The following is a 14,567-nucleotide window of genomic DNA, read 5'->3' as shown; positions in this document are numbered from 1 at the left end:
TATCTTCGTCACTGACCAGAGAAGCCCAGGGTGACTCTGACAAAGAGACACAGACTATTCATCACATGCCTGCCTTGCTACAGGTTTTTCCCCAATTCAACTTGACACCAGTCTATTGTAAGCTATTGATTCAACCAAATACACATGTAGGACATAAAAGACAACCTGTAGAATAATACGAATTGATTATGTTGATTTGACAATGTATTTGGAAACCAGCTGTAGTACTCTCATGGTCATATCATGAAGGAATCGTCTCAGAATGACTTGTGTGGTAGAACGAGGAGGGACTAAATATCCTGCAGATTTGATTAGATTTGTAACAATGTTAGACCCTTGTCTGTCTTGTCTACCACTGATGTTTTGGGGACAAGTCTTCTGCATATCATCAACACCCTGGTACAAAAACAGAGTTAGTCATTAGTTATGTCCCAAATGACACCATATGCCCTATATAGTACACTACATTTGACCAGATGTCTATATAGGGAATAGGGTGCCATTTGGGATTGCATCTTTGACTAATTTGTGCAGCAGCATTTAACACAGTGACCTTGTTGGAGGATGAAGGCTAGCAGAATTATCTCGGTATCTGAGAACATGGGCAATTCCACGATAACAGAATGATACTGAGATTCAGATTGTATGTCCAACAACAACAACAAAAAATAAGATTTCAAAGTTAAACAAACCATACAACTCTATGTCCAGGGACAATTTTTTAAATAATTTCCAGGGAGAATTTTACAGAAACACATTTACTAAAAGAACAGTGCATATTTTTTAGGTATTTATTTAATTAAACCTTTAATTTAACCTTTAATTTAACCTTTATTTAACCTTTATTTAACCTTTATTTAACGAGGCAAGTCAGTTAAGAACTAATTCTTATTTACAACGACGACGGCCTACCAAAAGGCAAAGGCCTACTGCGGGGACGGGGGCCTGGGATTTAAAATATAAATAAATACAATATAAATATAGGACAAAACACACATCACAACAAGAGAGACAAAACTACATAAAGAGAGACCTGAGACAACAACATAGCAAGACAGCAACACATGACAACACAGCATGGTAGCAACACAACATGACAACAACATGGTAGCAACACAACATGGTAGCAACACAACATGGTATAAACATTATTGGGCACAGTCAACAGCACAACGGGGAAGAAGGTAGAGACAACAATACATCACACAAAGCAGCTACAACTGTCAGTAAGAGTGTCCATGATTGAGTCTTTGAAAGGAGAGATTGAGATAAAACTGTCCAGTTTGAGTGTTTGTTGCAGATCGTTGCTGCAGCTAGCGACTGGAAACTGAAAAGAGGAGCGACCCAGGGATGTGTGTGTTTTTAGGGACCTTTAACAGAATGTGACTGGCAGAACAAGTGGAGGATGAGGGCTGCAGTAGATATCTCAGATAGGGAGTGAGGCCTAAGAGGGTTTTTATAAATAAGCATCAACCAGTGGGTCTTGCGACGGGTATAGAGATGACCAGTTTACAGAGGAGTATAGAGTGTCCTATAAGGAGAATTGATGGCAAATCTGATGGCCTGAATGGTAAAGAACATCTAGCCGCTCGAGAGCACACTTACCTGCTGATCTATAAACGATGTCTCTGTAATCTAGCATGGGTAGGATGGTCATCTGAATCAGGGTTAGTTTGGCAGCTGGGGTGAAAGAGGAGCGATTACGATAGAGGAAACCAAGTCTAGATTTAACTTTAGCCTGCAGCTTTGATATGTGCTGAGAGAAGGACAGTGCACCGTCTCACCATACTCCCAAGTACTTGTATGGGGTGACTACCTCAAGCTCTAAACCCTCAGAGGTAGTAATCACACCTGTGGGAAGAGGGGGATTCTTCTTACCAAACCACATGCCCTTTGTTTTGGAGGTATTCAGAACTAGGTTAAGGGTAGAGAAAGCTTGTTGGACACTAAGAAAGCTTTGTCTGAGTATAAGACTGTATCATCTGCATATAAATGGGTGAGAGCGCTTCCTACTGCCTGAGCTATGTTGTTGATGTAAATTGAGAAGGGCGTGGGACCTAGGATCGAGCCTTGGGGTACTACCTTGGTGACAGGCAGTGGCTGAGACAGCAGATTTTCTGACTTTATACACTGCACTCTTTGAGAGAGGTAGTTAGCAAACCAGGCCAAAGACCCCTCAGAGACACCAATACTCCTTAGCCGGCACACAAGAATGGAATGGTCTACCGTATCAAAAGCTTTGGCCCAGTCAATAAAAATAGTAGCACAACATTGCTTAGAATCAAGGGCAATGGTGACATCCTTAAGGACCTTTTTAAAGTTTCAAAGACACATCCAAAACCTGAGCGGAAACCAGATTGCATACCCGAGAGAATACTATAGACATCAAGAAAGCCAGTCAGTTGATTATTGACACGTTTTTCCAACACTTTTGGCAGTTAATAAACAGGGCGAAATAGAAATAGCACTCTAAGTTAGGATCAGCTTGTTCTCCACCCTTTAAATAAAGAATGAACCGTCCGGCTGCCTTCCAAGCAATGGGAACCTCCCCAGAGGAGAGACAGACTTGGCAATGATAGGGGCATTAACCTTAAAGAAGAAAGGGTCTAAACCATCTGACCCAGATGTTTTTGGGGGGTCAAGTTTAATAGGATAGGGGTCCCTCTAGCGGGACAACTTCCGGTGAAACTGGAGGGCACACAATTCAAATAAATAATCATAAATATTATGGATTTCAACCATTTATGTACATATAAGTATCTTATATCGGCTGAAAGGTTAAATTATTGTTTAATCTAACTCCACTGTCCGATTTACAGTAGCTATTACAGCGAAAACATGCCATGCGATTGTTTGAGGATGGCGCCCCACATCAAAATATTTTTCGACCGGCACAGGTTTCATACATAAACATATAGTGATAAAATATTCACTTACTTTTTGAAATCTTCCTCTGATTTGTCATCCAAAGGGTCCCAGCTATAACATGTAGTGTCGTTTTGTTAGATAAAATCCTTCTTTATATCCCAAAAAGTCAGTTTAGTTGGTGCCATCGATTTGAGTAATCCACTCGTTCAACTTGAAAGGAATCTGAAAATCTACCCCTAAACTTTGTTTCAACAAGTCAAAATACGTTTCTATTTGCTCCTCAGACACTCTAAAATGTAATCAAACTATAATATTTATTTCGGAAAGAAGTATGTTCAATAGGAAACCGATTTTAGCAGGTGCGTAATGTCTTCATGGCGCGCGCAAACACGAATTTCCAAGACTGTGTCCCTCCACTAAAATGGTTATTTCTTATTCGTTTTGGAAGTTACAAGCCTGAAACCTGGAACACATAGATTGCTGACACCCTGTGGAAGCCATAGGAATTGGAATTCTAAGAGGATGGTCTCTCTCAACAACAAAAAACTTCCGGTTGGTTTTTCTTTGGATTTTCTCCTACCATATCTATTGTGTTATATACTCCTACATTATTTTAACATTTCTACAAACTTCAAAGTGTTTTCTTTCCAATGGTACCAATTATATGCATATCCTGGCTTCAGGGCCTGAGCTACAGGCAGTTTACTTTGGGCACATCATTCAGGCAGGAAGTGGAGAACAAATGGGCCTAGCCCTAAGAAGCTCCTTTAGCACCTCGGACTCAGTGACTGCCTGGAGTGAGAAACTTTGTAGCGGGGCATGGGGAAAAAGAGGGAGGAGCATCGGGGATAGTTGCACTACAAGAAAAATGCAAAGCAGAATCAAAGTTGGATAGCAGAATGATGTCACAAACAGCACAAACAGTCATTCTGTTGTTACCAACCCTTTGCACTGTTTTTCAATCTGTTTTTGTAATATTTTCTGTGGAAATTGTTAAAAGTACTCTGTTGTGCATAGCGTTGTATGGTTTGTTTTGGTTTGACATACACTCACATTTCTCACTTTTTAAAATGTGAGCATCATTCTGTTACCGTGGAATTGCCCATATAGGGACCTTTAATATGACTTTGACCTTAAAAAAAAATAATCAAGCCCTGTTAAATTGGTTGTTGATCATTGCAAGACAAATATTTTCAAGTCTTGCCGTAGATATTCAAGCAGATTTAAGTCAAAACTGTAACTCGGTCACTCAGGAACATTCACTGTTCTTGGTATGCCACTCCAGTGTAGATTTGGCCTTGTGTTTTAGGCTATTGTCCATCTTAGCTCTACTCCCTTCTTTTTGTATCCTGGAAAAATTCCCAAGTCCTTAATGATTACAAGCATACCCATAACATGATGCAGCCACGACTTTGCTTGAAAATATGGAGATTGGTTTTCCGTAATGTGTTGTATTGGGTTGGACTCAAACATAACACTTTCTATTCAAGACAAAAAGTTTGTTGCATTGCCACGATACACTATTATTGCAGTATTACTTTAGTGCCTTGTTGCAAACAAGATGCATGTTTTGGAATATTTTTTATTCTGTACAGGCTTCCTTCTTTTCACTCTGTCATTTAGGTTAGTATTGTGGAGTAACTACAATGTTATTGATCCATCCTCAGTTTTCTCCTATCACAGCCATTAAACTCTGTAACTCTGTGAAGTCACCATTGGCCTCATCGTGAAATCCATGAGCGGTTTCCTTCCTCTCTGGCAACTGAGTTAGGAAGGACGTCTGTATCTTTGTAGTGACTGGGTGTATTGATACACCATCCAAAGTGTAATTAATAACTTCAAGTTCAAAAAGATATTCAATGTCTGCTTTTTTTTAACCCATCTACCAATAGGTGCCCTTCTTTGCGAGGCATTGGAAAACCACCTTGGTCTTTGTGGTTGAATATGTGTTTGAAATTCACTGCTCGACTGAGAGACCTCACAGATAATTGTATGTGTGTGTTAAAGAAAATCATGTTAAACAATATTATTGCACACAGAGTGAGTCCATACAACGTATGTGACTTGTTAAGTACATTTTTACTCATGAAATATTTTAGGCGTTGCCATAACAAAGGGGTTGAATACTTATTGACTCAAAACATTTCAGATTTTCATCTTTCACTTTTTTTGTAAATATTTCAACAACAAAAAATAATTATACTTTGACATTATGGGGTATTGTGTGTAGGCCGTGTGACCAAAAATCTCAATTTAATCCGTTTTAAATTCAGGCTGTAACACAACAACATGTGGAAAAAGTCAAGGGGTGTGACTACTTTCAGAAGGCTCTGTATAAATCTATAATTGCTGCAAGTGATAAGTTAAAATGTTTGCCTTAGTTCTGCTTTGTAGAATTGGTCCATTTCGATGTGAAAGACCAGTGTCTTATTCAGGGGGTGTACTTGTACATCATACTGCCTCATGCTACAAAAACAGGATATGGGCTCCTGATCTATAGGCCGTTCTGGCTCGGACAAGGTTACTTACTTTTACTTTTCAATGTTGATGCACAAAGTACTGCAATAAGGCTGCTAGGAGGTTCTGGAAGCTCTGTGAATATGAGCTGTAGGTACCAACTCTCTCTGTGAATATGAGCTGTAGGTACCAACTCTCTCTGTGAATATGAGCTGTCTGTACTAACTCTCTCTGTGAATATGAGCTGTAGGTACCAACTCTCTCTGTGAATATGAGCTGTCTGTACTAACTCTCTCTGTGAATATGAGCTGTCTGTACTAACTCTCTCTGTGAATATGAGCTGTCTGTACCAACTCTCTCTGTGACTATGAGCTGTCTGTACCAACTCTCTCTGTGAATATGAGCTGTCTGTACTAACTATCTCTGTCAATATGAGCTGTCTGTACTAACTCTCTCTGTGAATATGAGCTGTAGGTACCAACTCTCTCTGTGAATATGAGCTGTCTGTACTAACTCTCTCTGTGAATATGAGCTGTCTGTACTAACTATCTCTGTGAATATGAGCTGTAGGTACCAACTCTCTCTGTCAATATCCTCTTTCCCGACCCAGCATGTAGCCTGAAGCAGGGTAGTGTGTAGGTACCAGGTTAAGTTACCTGGAGGGTGGGAGAGAGTGGAGGGATGGTGGGAGGGAGAGGAAGATGTGGTGGCGGTATGAGTCTTCTCTAGAAGAGCCTCGGAGTCCTGAGGACTGGAAGATGAGAAGATGATTGACAACATGACCATACTCCCTCTCTGTGTGTATGAGGCTTATCTCTCTCCTCTCTATCCTCCATCTCTCTGTCTGCCCCCTCCCTCTCTCCCCCGCCTATCTGCCCCGCCTATCTGCCCCCTCTCTCTCACCCTCTCACTCTCTCCTTCTCTCTCTCTCTCCCCCCTCTCTGTCTCGCCCTCTCACCCCCACTCTCTCTTCTCTCTCTCTGTCTCGCTCTCTGTCTCCTTCTCTCTCTCCCCCCTCTCTCTCTTCTCTCCTTCTCTCTCTCTCTCTCTCCTTCTCCCCCCTCTCTGTCTCGCTCTCTCTCCCCCCTCTCTGTCTCGCTCTCTCTCCCCCCTCTCTGTCTCGCTCTCTCTCCCCCCTCTCTGTCTCGCTCTCTCTCCCCCCTCTCTGTCTCGCTCTCTCTCCCCCCTCTCTGTCTCGCTCTCTCTCCCCCCTCTCTGTCTCGCTCTCTCTCTCTCCCCCCTCTCTGTCTCGCTCTCTCTCTCTCCCCCTCTCTCTCTTCTCTCTCCTCTCTCCCCCTCTCTCTCTTCTCTCTCTCTCCTTCTCTCTCTCTCCTTCTCTCTCCCCCCTCTCTGTCTCGCTCTCTCTCTCCCCCTCTGTCTCTGCTCTCTCTCTCCTCTCTCTCTTCTCTCTCTCTCCCCCCTCTCTCTCTCTCTTCATGTTGGGGCTGGTTATGCTCCTCTCTGGCTTGTAGCCATGACGCCCAGGGTCATGACCATATTGGAATGGCCTCTTCTCTTGGCATTTACCATGGTTGTGTCCCAAATGACTCCCTGTTTTAGGGCCCATAGGGCTCTGGTCAAAAGTAGTGCACTGTGTAAGGAATAGGGTGCCATTGGGGACACAGGCCCCATCTCCAGCTACCATCTCATATGTAGACCAACTACTGTCGAGGTAAAACAGGAGCTTTCATTTGAACCACACGAAGAAAAATGTTGTCTGCAACATTCATCTGATTCGTTCTCAGTACAGTGGAGGAAGTTGTCTCCTGAACAAACTGAGGTTTTGTTATTCTCTTGTGTAAAAGCTTGTACTACCCAGACGATTGCTTGAAATGTGCATATTTGAGATCTTTTAAAGTAGTCCGTCTGTCTGTTTTGAATAATATTTTATCCCACGTTCACATAACTTCTTGTTCATTTCATTTGCAAAGTGGTTGTTGATGAGTGTTCTGTTTGTTCTGTCCAGCTGCAACGTTGCGTCTCAAATGGCCCCCTGTATATAGTGCACTACTTTTAACCCAAAATGGCCCCCTTTTCCCTATATAGTGCACTACTTTTAACCCAAAATGGCCCCCTTTTCCCTATATAGTACACTACTTTTAACCCAAAATGGCCCCCTATTCCCTATATAGTGCACTACTTTTAACCCAAAATGGCCCCCTATTCCCTATATAGTGCACTACTTTTAACCCAAAATGGCCCCCTATTCCCTATATAGTGCACTACTTTTAACCCAAAATGGCCCCCTATTCCCTATATAGTACACTACTTTTAACCCAAAATGGCCCCCTATTCCCTATATAGTACACTACTTTTAACCCAAAATGGCCCCCTTTTCCCTATATAGTGCACTACTTTTAACCCAAAATGGCCCCCTATTCCCTATATAGTGCACTACTATTGACCTGAGCTCTATGGGGCCTGGTAGTGCAAAAAGGCTTAGGGTGTCATATGGGCTGCACGTGTTGCTGTGGCTCTGTTTTGTTATTTACACCAGCCAGACAACAGTCCATTAGGCTGATTTTATCATTTTAATTTTTTTTACAAATTGACTCTTTATATAATCATTATAAAGCAAAATTATAGCATGTGATCTTTTTACGTTTTGAAATGTCAAAAATGGAGAGAAAAAAGGCCAACACTCACTTGGATATACACTGGGTGTACAAAACATTAAGAACACCTTTCTAATATGGAGTTTGCAACCCCCCCCCCCCCCCCCCCCCCGCCTCAATTCGTCAAGTCATGGACTCTACAAGGTGTTGAAAGCGTTCCACAGGGACGCTGGCCGATGTTGACTCCAATGTTTCCCACAGTTGTCAAGTTGGATGGATGTCCTTTGGGCGGGGGACCGTTCTTGTTACACCCAGGAAACTATTGAGCGTGAAAAACCCAGCAGCGTTGCAGTTCTTGACACAAACCGGTCCGCCTGGCACCTACTGCCTACTACATACCCTGTTCAAAGGCACTTATATATTTTGTTTTGCCCATTCACCTTCTGAATGGCACACATACACAATCCATGTCTCAATTGTCTAAAGACTTAAAAATCTGTCTTTAACCCCGTCTCCCCCCCTTCATCTACGCTGATTGAAGTGGATTTAACAAGTGACATCAATAAGGGATCATAGCTTCACCTGGATTCACCTGGATTCACCTGGTCAGTCTATGTCATAGAAATAGTGTTTTGTACCCATAGTGTAAGTTGTAATTGAAGTGTTTTAAATGTTGAAGAGAATCTTCATGTAGCAGATGTTTGGGGGACCGTCCTTTCCCCTGTGGAGGGACGTCTGGTACTGTAACTACTGCAAACATCCATTCACTAGGCCTGAACTGTAATGATATTCACCACTGGTTTACTATCATGGGTAAGGCAAAATGCATCAATCTATCGACACACATGGCAGTGGATTCACCGTTATTTCAATGATTAATATCAGTCAAACCCCATTGCAGTCAAAGGAGCCCAGTCAGGGGAGGAGTCCACAGTCAGGGGAGGAGTCCACAGTCAGGGGAGGAGTCCACAGTCAGGGGAGGAGTCCACAGTCAGGGGAGGAGTCCACAGTCAGGGGAGGAGTCCACAGTCAGGGGAGGAGTCCACAGTCAGGGGAGGAGTCCACAGTCAGGGGAGGAGTCCACAGTCAGGGGAGGAGTCCACAGTCAGGGGAGGAGTCCACAGTCAGGGGAGGAGTCCACAGTCAGGGGAGGAGTCCACAGTCAGGGGAGGAGTCCACAGTCAGGGGAGGAGTCCACAGTCAGGGGAGGAGTCCACAGTCAGGGGAGGAGTCCACAGTCAGGGGAGGAGTCCACAGTCAGGGGAGGAGTCCACAGTCAGGGGAGGAGTCCAGTCATGTATCTGCTCCTAGAATACAGTCTATGCTTCCTTTTCATTGAATATGTCACAGCAGTCGTTGCTGAATGTTAGTACGTGTGTTTGGATGGGAGAGAGAATCTTCCTCCAAAATGGCTGACCTAAAGTGTTTTTATTTAGGTCTGTCTTTGCTGACTAACATTTTTGTTTTATTGTAAAGTTCCTTCCATTCAATTTAGCATGTCGTTTGGCATGACAAAAGACCATAGGAGTTGGCAAAACAAGACAAAGAGATCAGGGACAAAGCTTGATTAACTGGCCCATTATCCACATGTATAGTTCTCTCTGTAGACTACAGTGAGATGGAGTCTGGTTGTATATATATGAGATGTCTTCCCAGGCTGTGTCCCAAATGGAACTCTGTTCTGTATATAGTGCACTACTTAACCAGGGCCCATTGGGAGCTCTACATAGGGGACTAGGGTGTCATTTAGGACTCAGCCCCCAGAACGTCAGATTGACGCATTCTACACAGACTGGCTAATTCAACACAGGCTGATAGCCAAAGTTGTCTTGTGAGAATTATCATCTCTCCTCCCTCCCTCTGTGGCAGAACAACAGAGTCCTTTAATCAGAGGAACGGGGGAGGCCCTTCTACTCTGTTGCTACTTCTCTACGCTGGATTGTCACAGAGGACCTATACCCCCCCCCCCCCCCCCCCCCCCCTCTGTTTCTCTACCATAATATTATACATGTATTATGTTGTCAGACAGAGGCAATAGAGGGAGCGGGCCCGTGTTTCCCTGTGACGGTAGAGGGAGCGGGCCCGTGTTTCCCTGTGACGGTAGAGGGAGCGGGCCCGTGTTTCCCTGTGACGGTAGAGGGAGCGGGCCCGTGTTTCCCTGTGACGGTAGAGGGAGCGGGCCCGTGTTTCCCTGTGACGGTAGAGGGAGCGGGCCCGTGTTTCCCTGTGACGGTAGAGGGAGCGGGCCCGTGTTTCCCTGTGACGGTAGAGGGAGCGGGCCCGTGTTTCCCTGTGACGGTAGAGGGAGCGGGCCCGTGTTTCCCTGTGACGGTAGAGGGAGCGGGCCCGTGTTTCCCTGTGACGGTAGGGGGAGCGGTTCCGTGTTTCTCTGTGACGGTAGGGGGAGCGGGCCCGTGTTTCCCTGTGACGGTAGAGGGAGCGGGCCCGTGATTCTCTGTGACGGTAGAGGGAGCGGGCCCGTGATTCTCTGTGACGGCAGAGGGAGCGGGCCCGTGTTGCTCTGTGACGGCAGAGGGAGCGGGCCCGTGTTGCTCTGTGACGGCAGAGGGAGCGGGCCCGTGTTGCTCTGTCATTTATCCCCTGTTGTATCTGTGATTCATCTTCATAGAGGAACTATTGATAGGTCTTTCTGCTCTCGTCTCCTCTGTTGTACTGCCCTGCCTCTGTCTATCCGCAGCTGAAAACACCATTATCAATGCCTGCGTCCTCAATGGTTCCCTGTTCCGTATATAGTGTACTCTACTTTTGACCAGAGCTAGTGCGGTTTATAAGGGAGGCAGATAGTCTACTGATTAGAGCGTTGGGCCGGTAACCAAAAGGTCGCTGATTCGAATACCCGAGCCGACCAAGGTTAAAAAACTGTACCTTGAACAAGGCACTTAAACCTCATTTGGTTCAGAGGTGCTGTACTACTATGACTGGCCCTGTAAAACAACACCTATCATACTACTATGACTGACCCTGTAAAACAACACCTATCGTACTACTATGACTGGCCCTGTAAAACAACACCTATCATACTACTATGACTGACCCTGTAAAACAACACCTGTCATACTACTATGACTGACCCTGTAAAACAACACATTACACTCCACCTATCATACTACTATGACTGACCCTGTAAAACAACACCTATCATACTACTATGACTGACCCTGTAAAACAACACCTATCATACTACTATGACTGACCCTGTAAAACAACACCTATCATACTACTATGACTGGCCCTGTAAAACAACACCTATCATACTACTATGACTGACCCTGTAAAACAACACCTATCATACTACTATGACTGACCCTGTAAAACAACACCTATCATACTACTATGACTGACCCTGTAAAACAACACCTATCATACTACTATGACTGACCCTGTAAAACAACACATTACACTCCACCTATCATACTACTATGACTGACCCTGTAAAACAACACCTATCATACTACTATGACTGACCCTGTAAAACAACACCTATCATACTACTATGACTGACCCTGTAAAACAACACCTATTATACTACTATGACTGACCCTGTAAAACAACACCTATCATACTACTATGACTGACCCTGTAAAACAACACCTATCATACTACTATGACTGACCCTGTAAAACAACACCTATCATACTACTATGACTGACCCTGTAAAACAACACCTATCATACTACTATGACTGACCCTGTAAAACAACACCTATCATACTACTATGACTGACCCTGTAAAACAACACCTGTCATACTACTATGACTGACCCTGTAAAACAACACCTATCATACTACTATGACTGGCCCTGTAAAACAACACCTATCATACTACTATGACTGACCCTGTATAACAACACCTATCATACTACTATGACTGACCCTGTATAACAACACCTATCATACTACTATGACTGACCCTGTATAACAACACCTATCATACTACTATGGCTGACCCTGTAAAACAACACCTATTATACTACTATGACTGACCCTGTAAAACAACACCTATCTGGTTTATATGAAACATGTTTTTTAGGGGATGTGATTTGGGACGTGTCATTGTTCACTGCTGTGAGACGACGCCGTTAATACTCTGTAGAGAGAGATCATTATTTTATTTGGGGTCGGGCTAGAGGGGGAGGGGCCAGAGGGGCGGGTCTAGATGAGGGACGGGGCTGGTCTAGAGGGGCGGGGCTAGAGGGGGAGGGGCCAGAGGGGCGGGTCTAGATGGGGGGTCGGGCTAGAGGGGGAGGGGCCAGAGGGGCGGGTCTAGATGGGGGGGTCGGGCTAGAGGGGGAGGGGCCAGAGGGGCGGGTCTAGATGGGGGGTCGGGCTAGAGGGGGAGGGGCCAGAGGGGCGGGTCTAGATGGGGGGAGGGGCTAGAGGGGGAGGGGCCAGAGGGGCGGGTCTAGATGGGGGGAGGGGCTAGAGGGGGAGGGGCCAGAGGGGCGGGTCTAGATGGGGGGTCGGGCTAGAGGGGGAGGGGCCAGAGGGGCGGGTCTAGATGGGGGGTCGGGCTAGAGGGGGAGGGGCCAGAGGGGCGGGTCTAGATGGGGGGTCGGGCTAGAGGGGGAGGGGCCAGAGGGGCGGGTCTAGATGGGGGGGTCGGGCTAGAGGGGGAGGGGCCAGAGGGGCGGGTCTAGATGGGGGGTCGGGCTAGAGGGGGAGGGGCCAGAGGGGCGGGTCTAGATGGGGGGTCGGGCTAGAGGGGGAGGGGCCAGAGGGGCGGGTCTAGATGGGGGGTCGGGCTAGAGGGGGAGGGGCCAGATGGGGGGAGGGGCTAGATGAGGGGCGGGTCTAGATGGGGGAGGGGCTAGAGGGGCGGGGCTGGTCTAGAGGGGCGGGTCTAGAGGGGGATGGGGGGGATAGAGGGGTGCGTCTAGATGGGGGAGGGGCTAGATAAAGGACGGTGCTAGAGGGGCGGGGCTGGTCTAGAGGGGCGGGAGAATTCAAAGGCAGGAGGGTAAAGCTTCATTCATGTAGCCTATTAAGTTCAGAGTAAGGGTGCTGCTTTGGGATCAGTTTTGTTTTTTTCCAACACAATGAATAAGAATACATGGAGAGGGAGGACCTGATCCTAGATCAGACTCCTACTCTGAGACGCTAGATAGACCTACAAACACTTTGACATGATGTATAACTTAACCAATTCCCATCTAACCCGTACTGTATATAAAGCGGAGGTCACAAACATATGTGGAATTCCTGCTGACAAGTCAACGTATATCGTTGAGAGTATTTAAATGCTCCCATTTATGTTTGTGTGGCGATGATTCCGCTCAGATGCTTGGCCGGGGAACGTGACCCAGTTTACTAACTGTTACAAACACACAATCACACACTGGGACTTCCATGCTCATAGAGCGTATGATGTGAGGAATGGTTGGCTTGTGTTGCTGTAACGTTAGAAGTGGTGATGACGTCGTGGGCATGAGATAAGGAATTACCATGCATTGTGTTTAAGCAATTTTTTTAAATATATTTTTAAATGTAAATCAAATCAAATAAAAGCCCAGTTAAAAATGTAACAGTAAAATACAATCAAATAGACCATTTGAAGTAAATTCAGTTGTTCTTTCCAAATCCAACCTGCGAGTCTCCAACCTGCCAGTCTCCAACCTGCCAGTCTCTAATAAGTGAGTCTCCAACCTGCCAGTCTCCAACCTGCCAGTCTCTAATAAGTGACTCTCCAACCTGCCAGTCTCCAACCTGTCAGTCTCCAACCTGCCAGTCTCCAACCTGCCAGTCTCCAACCTGCCAGTCTCTAATAAGTGAGTCTCCAACCTGCCAGTCTCCAACCTGTCAGTCTCCAACCTGTCAGTCTCTAATAAGTGAGTCTCCAACCTGCCAGTCTCCAACCTGCCAGTCTCCAACCTGTCAGTCTCTAATAAGTGAGTATCCAACCTGTGAGTCTCCAACACATCAATCTCTATACATAGCTGTTTTCTAGTGTTGACTTGAACTCCCAGTTCAAAGCCTCCTTTGTGTTTGCTATCCCAAGCAGAGAGATCTCTTCAAAGATGCTGCTCCAATTACACCAGTCAGTAGGTCTACACCACTGTGTTACACCATAGTCGAGTGGGGCGGAGGGGCCTGTAACACTGGGGCGGAGGGGCCTGTAACACTGGGGCGGAGGGGCCTGTAACACTGGGGCGGAGGGGCCTGTAACACTGGGGCGGAGGGGCCTGTAACACTGGGGCGGAGGGGCCTGTAACACTGGGGCGGAGGGGCCTGTAACACTGGGGCGGAGGGGCCTGTAACACTGGGGCGGAGGGGCCTGTAACACTGGGGCGGAGGGGCCTGTAACACTGGGGCGGAGGGGCCTGTAACACTGGGGCGGAGGGGCCTGTAACACTGGGGCGGAGGGGCCTGTAACACTGGGGCGGCGGGGCCTGTAACACTGGGGCGGAGGGGACTGTAACAGTAGAGTGGGTCTCAAATGGCACCCTATTCCCTTTATAGTACATATAGAGTCCTATGGGACCTGGTCAAGAGTAGTGTACTACATAGTGAATAGGGTGCTGTTTGATCTAGACTCTGACTGGGATCCAGTGGTACTATTCTCCCTAACAGCCATAGGGTTGGAGTTGAGTAGGAACTGACAGAGAGCTCTCCCTGATGGCTGTGGGGCTGGGATTGGATGGATCTGGGTCTGTATAGGGTTGGGGAAGGG

This window comes from Salvelinus fontinalis, chromosome 24 (genome assembly GCF_029448725.1).
Source record: "Salvelinus fontinalis isolate EN_2023a chromosome 24, ASM2944872v1, whole genome shotgun sequence".
NCBI lineage: Eukaryota > Metazoa > Chordata > Actinopteri > Salmoniformes > Salmonidae > Salvelinus > Salvelinus fontinalis.
This window is presented reverse-complemented; position numbering follows the sequence as displayed.